The sequence below is a fragment of the Rhinopithecus roxellana genome, chromosome 7, assembly GCF_007565055.1.
Source record: "Rhinopithecus roxellana isolate Shanxi Qingling chromosome 7, ASM756505v1, whole genome shotgun sequence".
In the NCBI taxonomy this organism is placed as follows: Eukaryota; Metazoa; Chordata; class Mammalia; order Primates; family Cercopithecidae; genus Rhinopithecus; species Rhinopithecus roxellana.
Window position 1 is genome coordinate 30,845,699 of NC_044555.1, and position 13,241 is coordinate 30,858,939.

The window sequence follows — 13,241 nt, forward strand, 5'->3', positions numbered from 1 at the left end:
GAGCATGCATCTGGCATTAGGAATTCTGATTTATTGCAGCAGCCCTGGGGTCACACACACCGCCCGCCCCCCCCCCCAGCTGCCTGCTTGTACACACACACAGCCGAAGAGAAGCGATAAATGATTGGACCCTTGGAGACAGCTAGCTAGGCAGCTGTGGGCATCACATCACACAAAGTGTTCATCTGGGCTGCCCAGCCAGAGTCTCTGTGCAAGCATGAAGCAAACCACCATTTGGAATATATTCCACTGAATGGAAGGTTAGTTTGATTTTTCTCACTTTATTTCAGTAAGGGAGTGATTGGCTGGGTAATCAGCTCCTGATAAATCACGGTAATGGCCCAGTGTACCCATGCTCGGTCCCATCCAGAGGTGAGGCTGATGTGCACCAGAAACAAAACACACAATTAGTTAAAATTAATAAATTAACTTTTCCCCAAAAAAGGTCATTGTCTCCCTGAAGGAATCTCCCTTTTATCAGAACAACTGTGACACAGCTTTTAGAAAATGGGATTGGGACATAAGTAAGCTAGTAAGTCATCATTTGTGACCCCGAGAAACACAGGCCTTGTGTCTTTCAGGGATAATTCAACATGGAGTGTGGTTATCTTTTAGTAGGAGAAAGAACAGGTTTTTTGTTTTTTTTTTTTTTTTAAAAGGAGACTGTTCCTTCAAATTCATTGCTGTTTTTGCATTTGGTCATGCAGGATGTTAGCTATTATAGGAACAATGGTTGAAATAGGGAACAAACTTGGCTGATTGTTGATTTCCTTATATTAACTGAGAAGATATAATATGTGGAATTTAATATACCCATGATCTATCACCAGAGCAATGACTACTGAATTTCATAGTTTTCTTCTCTGTATTCCCATTGTCTCTTCCAGTACCAAGCACATAGGAGACCTTGATGAGTGTGTCTTGAATGAATGGGTCCTTGAGATGAAAGGGAGCTCAGACCTAACCACCCAAGGTCCTATGTCCTTATTTCAGAGAAGAGGCCAAGGCATGTGTGTGCTGCCAGGGAGAGCTTTATTAACTCAGTCAAAACCACCCAAGTGGTGAGGGGGCAAAAACAAGACCAGAACTACCAGTTCCTCTGATTGTCTACCCAGTGGTCTTTCTACCACCTTGTAATGCCTTAGCCATCAAGTTCTTCCAAACTTGCTTGCTTTAGCTTTGCTGAAATTAATTTTCTATTACTTTACCTACTTTATGTCTTCCATTCTCTTGCTATCTAAAATTTCATAGTTTGTAATTGTCATCATCAAAACAAGATTTGAGCTTTCCTTGGACAACAGATACATACCCAGAAAGAAATATCTTGCTTCAAACACTCTCTGTGAATTGGTCCAGACATCCTAAGCATTCCTGATGACTTGCTACCTGTAAACCAGACACCACAGCTGCGTGCTTCTTTTTGACAGGCTATAATTTGTACTCTGGATTAGAAAACACTTCTGATGTCAATAAAGCACTTGTGGAACCCATCAACATGCTCAATGCAAGAGGGGACAGAAAGGAACACTAAGGCATGACTCCGATCCTCAAGATGCTTATTGGTAAGAGCAAACTAGCACACATGAACCAATGCTAAGGTGTGAAGCAGGAAGGAGAAAGGATCCGCTGAACTCAAAGGTTTTATAAATATTATCTCATTTACTCCTCACAAAAATGCAGATGAGATCATTGTGTTTGTCCTGATTTTTAAGATGAGGAAATACGGGCTCAGAAAGGTTACATAGTTTCCCTAAGTTCACTCAGCTAGTAAGAGGTAGAGTTGAAATTCAAGGACAGAAATCCAAGCAAGCTTCTGCACACCATGTTGCTTTCTGTAGCTTGGCAGCACAGACCACGTAGTAAGGAGACCCCAGAGGAGAGGAAGATCCCTAAGATTTAGAGTACCCAGAAAAGGTTTTAGAGAACAGGTGGGATTCAAGTTCATTCACAATATGGATAAGCAGAGGACAGAATACCAGGTGAAGAAACAAAATGGGCAAAGGCAGGGAAGAGGGTCACTCAGGAACTTTATAATGCTTTCTACCTCTTGGGCACACTGTTAGCTGTTCCATACATCATCTCACTTAACTGTCCCACAACCATCAGAATGATCCAAAGGTAAATTCTCAGTCTTCGTATTCTTCATTGGCAGCATTTGACCCAGGGAATCACTCCCTCCCCTTTGAAACAGTCTTCTTGGCGTCCGAGACATTTGGCTTTTTGAGTTTTCATTCTATTTCTGGTCATTCCTCCTCTGTTCCCTGCCCTCTAACTGTTGGATTCTCCTAGGCCTCAGTTCTTGAGCCTCTTTTCTTTTCTATCTAAACCCATTCCTTTGCTGGTGATCTCATTCAATATGAATAGTTTCAATAGCATAAATGTCCAATCTAAATGGTTGATATAAATATCACACACAGAGACACACACACTCACATACGTGTAAAACTCCCAGGGCCAGCCAAGATGGAGTAAGCCTATTTAGTCTATCTCTGCCACCAATTATATCTGAAAACTCCAGACAGAATATACAAAGTAATTACTGAAGGACTCTGAAAGGTAAACAATAGTGGATAGATTCAAGAATGAAGTCAAAACTGGAATAAGGCCCAATGCTAGCCATATTGCTATTTATTTTTTCCCTCACGTCTTTTGACTTGATGTGAGGGTGGTCTGGTGGCCTAAGTCACAGAACATGAAATGGGAGTGGGCACCAAAAACTCTAATAGAAATCCGAATATTTCTGGCCAGAGGCCTGGAGAAAGGAACCCCTGAGAGTCAGAGGGTTCAGGAGAACACCCATTCTTTTTCCTTTTGCTTTTGTTGTCTGCAGGCTTTGTCCTAGGTCTAGCCCCAGTCACTGCTATAGTGACAGTGGCAGTGGCAGTTCAGGCACCTAAAATTTGTTTCCTTGACTAATAGAACTGGGAAAAGGGGTCCCTGTGTTTGACGAGTGTAGAAGGAATCCCATCATATTTTTTCTCTGTCTTTTCTGTCGCTGCTTTACCCCAAGGATGGTTCCAGTGATGCAGAACTATATGGCAGTACAGTAGTGAGGAAAGTTAGAACTCTGAGGGAAACCTATTTTTCTGGCCAAACGAATTGGAGAAAGTGGACCTTGGGAACCAGAGAGTGTGGAGAAAATCTTAGAGAGGAGAGAGCTGGAAAAGGGAATCCCCATAATTCTGTGTATTAACTGACACAAGTCCTGGGCTCTTCACAAGTCAGCTATCATGAGCAACACAGACCCAAAGAAGCACAGTGAAGTCTTTGAGAACTGAGCTATAATAGGAGTGGTATACCCCAAGTCCCATACAAGTTCCTGAGTTCCAGTCACATAGATTAGGACAATAAAAACAATGACATTCAATCCTGAAATGACATTTGAACCACTACCCACAGACAGTGAGACAAAACTTCTGGTCTTAACCTAACTGTGCTGATTTCCTGTTAAAATAAAAACAATATCTATTGACATTCTCAAGAGAACTTTAACAGGACCCAGTCTCACAACATAATAGTCAATATGTTCAAAATGTAATCTAAAATTATTCAACGTATAAAGAACCAGGATCAATTCTCAAGGGAAAGGACAATAGACAGATGTCAATACCATGATAATCCAGATGTTGGAATTAGCAAAGACTTTAAAGCAGCTATCATAACCATGTTCCATGAAGTGACGGTGAACATTCTTGGAATGAATGGAAGGATAGATGTTCTCAAGAGAAAAATAGAAACTATAACAGAAGAATCAAATGGAAATTTTAGAACTGAAAAATGTATCTCTAACAAAAGAAACACTGGATGGGTTCAACAGCAGAATAGGGATGATACAGAAAAAAGTGAGTGCACTTGAAAATAGGTCAATAGAAATTATCCAGTCTGAATAATTAAAAGAGGATTTTTTTAAATGGAAGAAAGCATAGATTGAAAAAAGAACAGAACTTCAACAAATGGTGCTAGAGTAGTTGGATACCTGCTATGATCTAAATGTTTGTGTCTCCTCCCAACCCTGGCCCCTGCAATTCATATGTTGAACCCTAACCCTCAAGGTTATGGTATTAGTAAGTTAAGTGAGGCATTTTAGAAGGTGATTAGGTCATGAAGAGCCTTCATGAATGGGATTACTGACCTTATAAATTAGGCCCCAGGAAGCTAACTTGTGCCTTCCACCATGTGAGGATGCAGCAAGAAAGAGCCTATGAAAAACGAGCCCTCACCAGGCACTGAATTTGCTGGCACTTTGATCTTGAACTTCCCAGCCTCAGAACTGTGAGAAATAAATTTCTGTAGTTTATAAGCCATCCAGTTTATATTTTGTCACAGCAGTCCAGATGGACTAAGACAATACACATATGCAAAAAAAGTACCTTGACTATACCTGAAGCCTTATACAAAAATTCACTCAAAATGGTTCATAGACCTAAATGTAATACCTAAATTTATAAGACTTTTAAAAGAAAATAAAGGAGAAGATCTTTGTGACCTTAAATTAGGCAATGGTTTCTTGGCTTCAACAACAAAAGCATGATCTGTAAAAGAAAAAAAAATGTTAAACTGAGCTTCGCCAAAATTTAAAACTTTTTCTCTGCTAAAATTACTTTTAAAAGAGTAAAAAAGAGAAGGTACAGGCTTGGAGAATGTATTTCCAAATCACATATCAGACAAAAGACTTTTAAGCAGACTCTATAAGGGATTTTTCATACTCAACAATATAAAAGCAAATAACCCAATTTAAAATGGGCAAATATCTGAATGGATACTTTACTAAAGATACTCAGATGGCAAATAAGCACATGAAATGACACCCAACATTATTAATCATTAGGGAAAAGCAAATTAAAGCCACAATGAAATACTCCTACACACCCATTAGAATGGTCAATAAATAAGTAAATATCTGACGTTGCTGGTGGAAATGCAAAATGGTACAGTTACTTTGGAAAACAGTTTGACAGTTTCTTGTAGAGTTAAATGTAAATCTACCATACGATCCAACAATCCCATTCCTAGTTTTGTACCTGAGAAAACTGAAAACGTTTGTTCACACAAAAACCTGTACATGAATGTGCATACCAGCTTTATCATAATTACTAATAAGTGGAGACCACCCATATGTCCTTCAGTGGGTGAAAGGGTAGGCAAAATCTGGTACAGTCATACAGTGGAATACTACTCAGCAGAAAAAGTAATGGACTACTGATAAACACAGTGACATGATTGAATCTCAAATGCACTATGCTGAGTGAAAGAAGCCAGATTCAAAATGCTACATACTGTGTCATATGGTTTGGCTCTGTCCCCACCCAAATCTCATCTTGAATTGTAGCTCCCATAATCCCTACGTGTCATGGGAGGGAACCAGTGGAATCATGGGGATGAGTTTTTCCCATGCTGTTCTCATGATAGTGAATACGTCTCACGAGATCTGATGGTTTTATAAAAGGGCAGTTCCCCTGCACACACTCTCTTGCCTGCCACCATGTAAGACGTGCCTTTGTTTCTCCTTTGCCATCTGCCATGATTGTGAGGCCTCCTCAGCCATGTGGAACTGTGAGTCCATTAAACCTCTTTTTCTTTAGAAATTACCTAGTCTCAGGTATGTCTTTATTTGCAGTGTAAAAGCAGACAAATACACTATGATTTGTATTTATGTGACATTCTGAAAAAGGGAAAACTATAGTGACAGAAAATAGATTAGTGGTTATCAAGGGCTGTAGATGGGGGGAGGGTTTGATTACAAAGGGGCAGTATGAGGGAGTTTTTTAAAGATGATAGAACAATTCTGTATCTTGATTGTGGTAGTGGCTACATGATTATGCATTTTTTAAAAACCTCATAAAACTGTATAACAAAAAGACAGAATTTTGCTATAAGTTTAAAAATAAATTTTAAAATTTTTCCAAATTTACGTCTCTGGATCAAACATCTCCCCTTCAGTCAGATATCTGATTGACTGTCTGCTGTTTACGCTCAGATGTTTAATAAGTGTCTTAAACCTAACCTGCCTGAAATCAAACTCTTGATCTTTGCTTCCAAACCTGCCCCATTTACAGCGTTCTTGGTCTCAGTTGATGATAGTTCCATGTTTCTATTCGCTCTGGCCAAAATGCTTGAAGTCATCCTTGGCCTTCTTCTTTATTGTATATCCCACATCCAATCCACTATAAACCCAGTTGTCTCTATCCCTCAAAAACGTATTCTCACTACTTCTACTTCTACTCATATTGGCTTGGTCCAAGCCATCATCATTTTGCAATTGCTTTCTCACTTAGACTAACTGCTTATGTTAGATATGGATATGTGTCATTTCCCCCAACCCGCTTGTATTGGTCCATTCTCACACTGCTATAAATAACTACCTGAGACTGGGTAATTTATGATGAAAAAAGGTTTAATTTTCCTGATAAAAAAAGGTTTAATTTTCATGATGAAAAAAGGTTTAATTTTCTCAAAGTTCTGCAGGCTGTACAGAAAGCGTGGCTGGGAGGCCTCAGGAAACTTACAATCATGGCAGAAGGCAAAGGGGAAGCAAACACATTTTACCATGGCAGAGCAAGAGAGAGAGCAAGAGAGCAAAGGGGGAAGTGCCACACACTTTTAAACCACCAAGATAATACAAGAACTCATTCACTATGACAAGAACAGCAAGGGGGAAGTCTGTCCCCATGATCCAATCACCTCTCACCAGGTCTCTCCTCCAACACCAAAGAGCACAACTCCAGATGAGATTTGGGTGAGGACACAGAGCCAAACCATATTATCCCTCCTCTTCCAGGAAGAACATGCTGCCCAGCTGTGGAAGGTGCTGTTAGCAGAGAGCTTCCAGCTGTTAACCCCTATCACTCCCTCCATCCCAGACACACAGACCTCCTTGCTCTTTCCCAAGCAGGCAGGCAAAAGATCTGCCTCAGAGCCTTTGCACCTGCTATTCTCTCTGCTTAACTCTCTTGCCTTAGATGCTGTGTGTATTGGTTTCCCAGGGCTGCCATAACAAATCACCACAAGCTTGGTGACTTACAACAAGATAAATTTATTCTCTCACTATTCTGGAGGCCAGAAGTCTGAAATCTAGGTGTCACAGGGCCATGATCCCTCTGAAGGCTTTAGGAGAGAATCCTTTCTTGCCTCTTCCAGCTTCTGGTAGCTTCAGGCATTCCTTGGCTTGTGTCCGCATCACTCCAATCTCTGCTTCCATCTTCACATGGTCTTCTCCTCTGTGCCTGTCTTCTCCTTTTCTGTCTCTTATAAGGACACCTGCCACTGGATTTAGGGTCCACCCAGATAATCCAGACCAATCTCATCTAGAGATCTTTAACTTAATGACATCTACAAAGACCCTTTTTTTCAAATAAAGTCACATTCACAGGTTCCAGGGTCAGGATGTGGACATATCCTTTTGGAAGCGCTATTCAACCCACTACAACCTCTTAGCTCACTTCTTCAGTTCCTTCAAATCTTTCCTCAAAAGGCGCCGTCTCAGTTTGTGACCTGTCCCCCACACCCTACTTAAAATTAGAACTTCCCCACCCCCCTTCCCTGCTTAATTTATCCCCACAGCACTTATTACCATCAGACATGCAGTATATTTTCCTTATTTATTCTTTGTTATTACAGTAACTCTACCACCCCCATTATAATTGGCAGGGTTTTTTGTTGTTGCTGGTTTTTGTTTGTTTGTTTGTTTGTTTTTGTTTTGCCTACTGTGTTCATTGCTGTATTCCCTTTTCCCAGGACAATGTCTGGTATAGCCGTAGGGTTGAATGAGCAATTATCCCCATATTATGGATCCTTAAGCAGGCACAGAAAGGTTAAGTCATTTGCCCAAACATGACATTCAAAGCATGGTCTCTCACACCAGAACCCATGCTCCTAACGTGATCATATGCCATTCTTCCCAGAGAACCACCCTTTATTGGATCTGGAAAATTCCCTGGTGCGTTGCTGACCTCTAGGGACATCTATTGTCTCAGAGTCAAGGAAACATCGAATCAACTTCTTATCCTTACACTGTCTGGAATACATGAGACCCTTCCCTCATCTAAAAGTCTTCCCCTGCTCTCAATTCCACTGCTTTACCTTCCCTGTTAAAGAAGTTTCCCTTTCTAAAATCCCCTTGCATTTGGAGATTATTATCGAGTCGCCCTGTGGGCATTGCTGGTCCAGACAAAACATGCCAGACAAGTTCCTTTAGCTTTTTCCAGAAATCTCATTTTATTTTCTCCCTCCCTCTCCCTTCTCCCCTTCCCTGCAATGGGTTTCTGATAAAATACAGGATGAGATTTTTGGCTTGTAGCATGCACTGCCCTTAGGTGATGTTCTATAAATAATGAATGGAACAGAACAACATTTTTTAAAATGCATGTTTTGGCACAAATTCAATTACTGGTGTTGGCACTTGCTAACCTAGCAAATAAATGCATTTTCTCTGGCAACCAATGCCTGGCTCCAGCTCTTAATGCCTATTTTCTGGACATCCTATTCACAAACTGCACTTTCATAAACAGCAGAGAACCCTCAGAGTGAGAGTGGGGAGGCAGTTAATAGTCCCACCCAATTCACAGAAAAGGAAACTGAGGTGGGAAGGGATTGTGCCCCTCCAGGATGGACAGATAGCCTGGAGCTTCCCATACTGGATCACACTGATTCATAGAGCTCCAGAGGCCAAAGGCATTTGCTCATTCCATCATGCAAGCTGCTCTGGAAAGCAAGGCCAGATAAAATCTAAGCCGATGTTTGGATGGACATTATTCTGTGCTCTGTGGGCCAGATTCTCAGCCTATGAAGCTTTGTGGCAATGTGTGTGGAGCCTCATCTCATGCTAGTTGATGGGAATTTCTATAATAAGAGAAACTTAAGCCAAATTCTCAACCAATATAACTCTGTGAATTCCCATAGAATTACGTAAGTTGAGAATCTGGCTTATGTGTATGTGCATGTATATAACTCGCATTATTTTATGAGGTCAATCTAACTGTAGAGATGACCATAAAAGTCCCTCCATTACATTAGTATTTGGGAGGGGTCATGATCTTAGACTGGGATTCCATAATGGAATAAATGGGAAATTATATGTGTATGTGTATATATACACATATATATACACACATACACACACACACATACACACACATATATATACTATATTCTGTACAAGAATAAGGAAACTCCATGTTATTTGAATCCATTAAGTACCATTGTGATTTTGTTTTATTTTATTTTGTTTCTGTCTTTCCAGGAAGTTTTGTTTTCCTCCGTTTTGTTTGTTTGATTGAAATATGGTGATCCCACCTTTGGACAGTTCTACTCCAACCTGGACAGATGAGCTCTTCAAATTGTTGGGAGAGCGCTTGAGAATTCCATTCAGGAAGTTCTAGTCACTAGAGCAATTTAGAATTGGCTGTCGGTGCCTCCCCCAGCGCAGGTGGCTTTTATCTTTATTATGGATTGTTCCATGAAACATTTTGGTCATTTGAATTTATTTTCAATGTAACATTTAAACTTGTAAAGAATAAATCCCATATGTGCAAACGGGAATAACAGCAGAAAAGGAGACATGGAAACTTTCGCCTTCCCCCTCCAGCCATTGGTTCAGGGCCAGTCTGGGTCTGCATTGGCAGAACATGTCAGCCTTTCAACGAATGCCGTTTCTTGTACTGTGTAAAAAAAGTTGGTGGTCTTGGTCTGGTGGGGCTCTGTGGGCAACTGCCTACATCGCTAGACTGAGCCCAACAGTGAGCACTGATTCCATGGCACAAAAGCTGAAGAGTGGTTGGACTTAAAAGGGGACATTTCCCATGTCCCTGACTCAGAGCTGATGTGAGATATAGAAAGTCTTTGATGACTCTTCATCACCTCTTCTCACCTGGCTGCAGAGACTGGTTTTCTTCCCTGGAGTCTGTGGATGCTGTCCGTCCTCTTTGGTTTCAAGCTTCTCTCACATTTCAAAGGCATTCAATTCAGCCAATTACTGAGCAGATTCTACATTCTCCAGACCTCTGGCTGGGCTCTAATCTGAAAGAGGGAGTCCAAGTTTTAAGGAGTTCACAGCCTGGAGGAGAAAAGGGAGGCCAAGGTCATAGCCAGCTCATGGCATCATGAAGCTGAGCAGAAATGGAGGTGCAGAGAACTATAACTTGGAGGGCAGGGTGGGGATCCAGCAGAGAGGATGTAGCCATGAATGAAGCACTTGAAACATGAGTAAGACTTTGTCAGGAAGTAGGAAGGGGAATGGGGGAGAATGTTCCAGGCTGAGGAAACCCCACGTGCAAAAGCACAAAATAGTAAAGTATGTGTATGGTTTTGGGAACCCCCTCAGTGGCTCCCCTTAGCTGTCAGGCTAAAGGGCAAATGCCTCAGCATGTCTAAAAAGCTCTTCTCGTGGCTGCTGTTATTCTGCCTCAAGATTCTTCTTTCATTCTTTCACTTCTTCTTGACCTTCACCACAAACGTTCTTAATTACAAGGGCTATGCCTGCTCATATTCCTGCATATTTGCATTTGCCACCTGAATCATCCTTGTCCTCTTTTTCTGGCTTTCTCCCATCCTTCGGAACTCTACTTAAACTTTTCCGGGATTCTTCCCTGACTCCTTCTTTCCTCCCCTGAGGGACATTTGATGTCCCTCATGGTATTTTGATGGCCCCTTGTACACAGTTCCACAGTATTGTCATTACTGAGCCTGGTGAGATAGCATATGGGCATCTCAGCTCTGAATCTGAAGCACCTAACATGCTGGACAATGTCAGCGAGGAAAAATTTTTCCTCTACCCTCTTGAGTTCAGTGATTGAAGGCCTGCAAATTAAGCTGACAAAAAACAGATTAGCAAGAGAAAAACACAGATTTAATTACATATGTAGGTGGGAAGTTCACAAAGAAATGTAATTCAAGGAGGTATTAGAATTTGGGGCTTATATACCATCTTTTTTTTTTTTTTTTTTTTTTTTTGGCAAAGTCTTGCTCAGTGGTGCAATCTCAGCTCACTGCAACTTCTGCCTCCTGGGTTCAAGTGATTCTCCTGCCTCAGCCCCCCGAGTAGCTGGGACTACAGGCACATGCCACCACACCCAGCTAATTTTTGTATTTTTAGTAGAGACAGGGTTTCACGGTGTTGGCCAGGATGGTCTCCTTCTCTTGACCTTGTGATCCGCCTGCCTCAGCCTCCCAAACTGCTGGGATTACAGGCGTGAGCCACTGCGGCTGGCCTATATACCATCTTAAGAGAGGATGAGGAGGGGCAGAGGGACACTTCTGGGAGAATAAATGAGTTTTAGGAAAAACAAATGCACCCTTAGGAGAAGATGGGTGATGTAACAGTTTTACGTCAATATCTGTTCAGGTGATTTATCTTAACCGGGGCTGACTTCCTCTTTGTTGATAAGAGTCCATTTCCCCTGATTGTGAAACTCGGGGAGAGGGGATTTATGACAGTTAAATTCTTTTGGGAAGCTCTGCTTTTAGAAATGTAAGGGAGGTTCAGAAAAATCTTATTCCTGCAGCTGTTGATACACAGATGCCTTCAGCTCAAAATAATCCTTATGCCACTGTAGCACATCCTGGACCCCTTCACTAGCACATAGTAGATGCTCCAAAAAATATTTGATAAACAAATAAGTTTTTCAGACCTGCTTCTTTTCTAGTGTTCCCCCTCTTGATTAAAGGGACCATCATTGGCTAGTTGCTCAAGCTATAAACCTAGAAGTCAGCCTTGATTTCTCTGTAGTGCCATATCCAATCCATTAGCTGTTCTTGTCAGCTGTGCCTCCGAGACATATGAGTGTATCCACTCCTCTATCTCCACTACCATCCCCTCATCTCAGGCACTATCATCTCTTACCTGGACAACTGCAAGAGCCTCTTAATGTGTCTCTCCCAACTCCCACACTTGTCTCTGAGTAATCAAACACCTGTACAGAAGTCAGATTGACCTTTCTTATGGGTAAATTAGAACATTTCTGCCTGAACCGCAGATTCCCCTAAAAATACTCTGTGGTAAAGTTCAATATTATATTAGGTTGTGCAATCTGAGGAAGTTGCAGTGAGGAACAAAGGAGGTGAGGCAGGGAAGGACGGTGAGCCAATAAAGGGCGTGTTACTGAGCAAGCCACTCTTTAGTATCAAGTGAAACTGATTGCTGGAGCTGATGGGCTGGCTTCAGAGAAGCCATGTAAGTTCTGCCTTTCAAGATAATCTGTCCCAGGGGAAGAAGGGGGGAAGAAATATCAACTCTTCTCTCCTGTAGGTCAACAGTCCACTCCATGAGACAGTAACTCCCACTCCATGAGACAGTAACTCCCTGCACTTACGAGTTGTACACATATAGTTTCCTTGTGGGTTCCTCAGCGGTCATGTCACCTTGTCAATGGGGAAGATCCTAAGGGGAGGTGAGAGACACATGGATGAGGCATGAGTTGAAGTCACATTGGAGTGTGTCTATGTGAAGTTAATCATAGAGTGTGTACAGAGCTGGCCACCATTGCAGCTAGGACAGAAAAACTAGTCAAGGGCCATTCAACAGGTGAGGTTGAGAAGGTGTTAAGGGATAGTGTCTAAGAGGTGTCTGATGTTCCGCCACTCCTGTCTAAAACCCTCCTGTAGCTTCCTATTCATTTCATCTAAAATGGCTGGCCTACACAACTCCCACCTACTCCCCAACTCATCTCCTCTTACCCCCTCTTCAGAGCTCCACTTCAGCCACACTGACCTTGCTGTTTCTTAAATATACCAACATTGTTTGCACCCTGAAGGCTTCACATTTACTGATCTCCCTCCCTGCAAAACCCTCCTCTCAGTTTCACATGGCTGCTATCTACTTGTCATGGAGGTGTCAGTCCAAAAATTCCCTCCTCAGAGATCCCCTCTCTGATCACCTTACTAAATGTTGGCTTTACCCCCACCTAGCCACTCTCTACCACCTGAGTTTCTTTTCCTGACAGCATGGGTCTCCATCTGTGACTACCCCAGACACCCCTTTGCTTTCATATTGTCTTTCTCCCGTGACTAGAATGCAAATGCCATGTAGATTTAGAGCTGGCTGGTGGGAGATTCAGATGCTGGGCTCAGGAGGAAAGTGGACCTGTTCTAATCTCACCTCAGGACCAGGCCCCTTAAGGCTTCCCCGTGATAACTGGTAAATCAGATATGTCAATGGAGGTCAAAACGAAAGAGCTCGAAGAGATCTAACATCCCTCTCCACATCCCCACCATCCACAATGGCAGCCTTATTTCCACTAATAATAGTA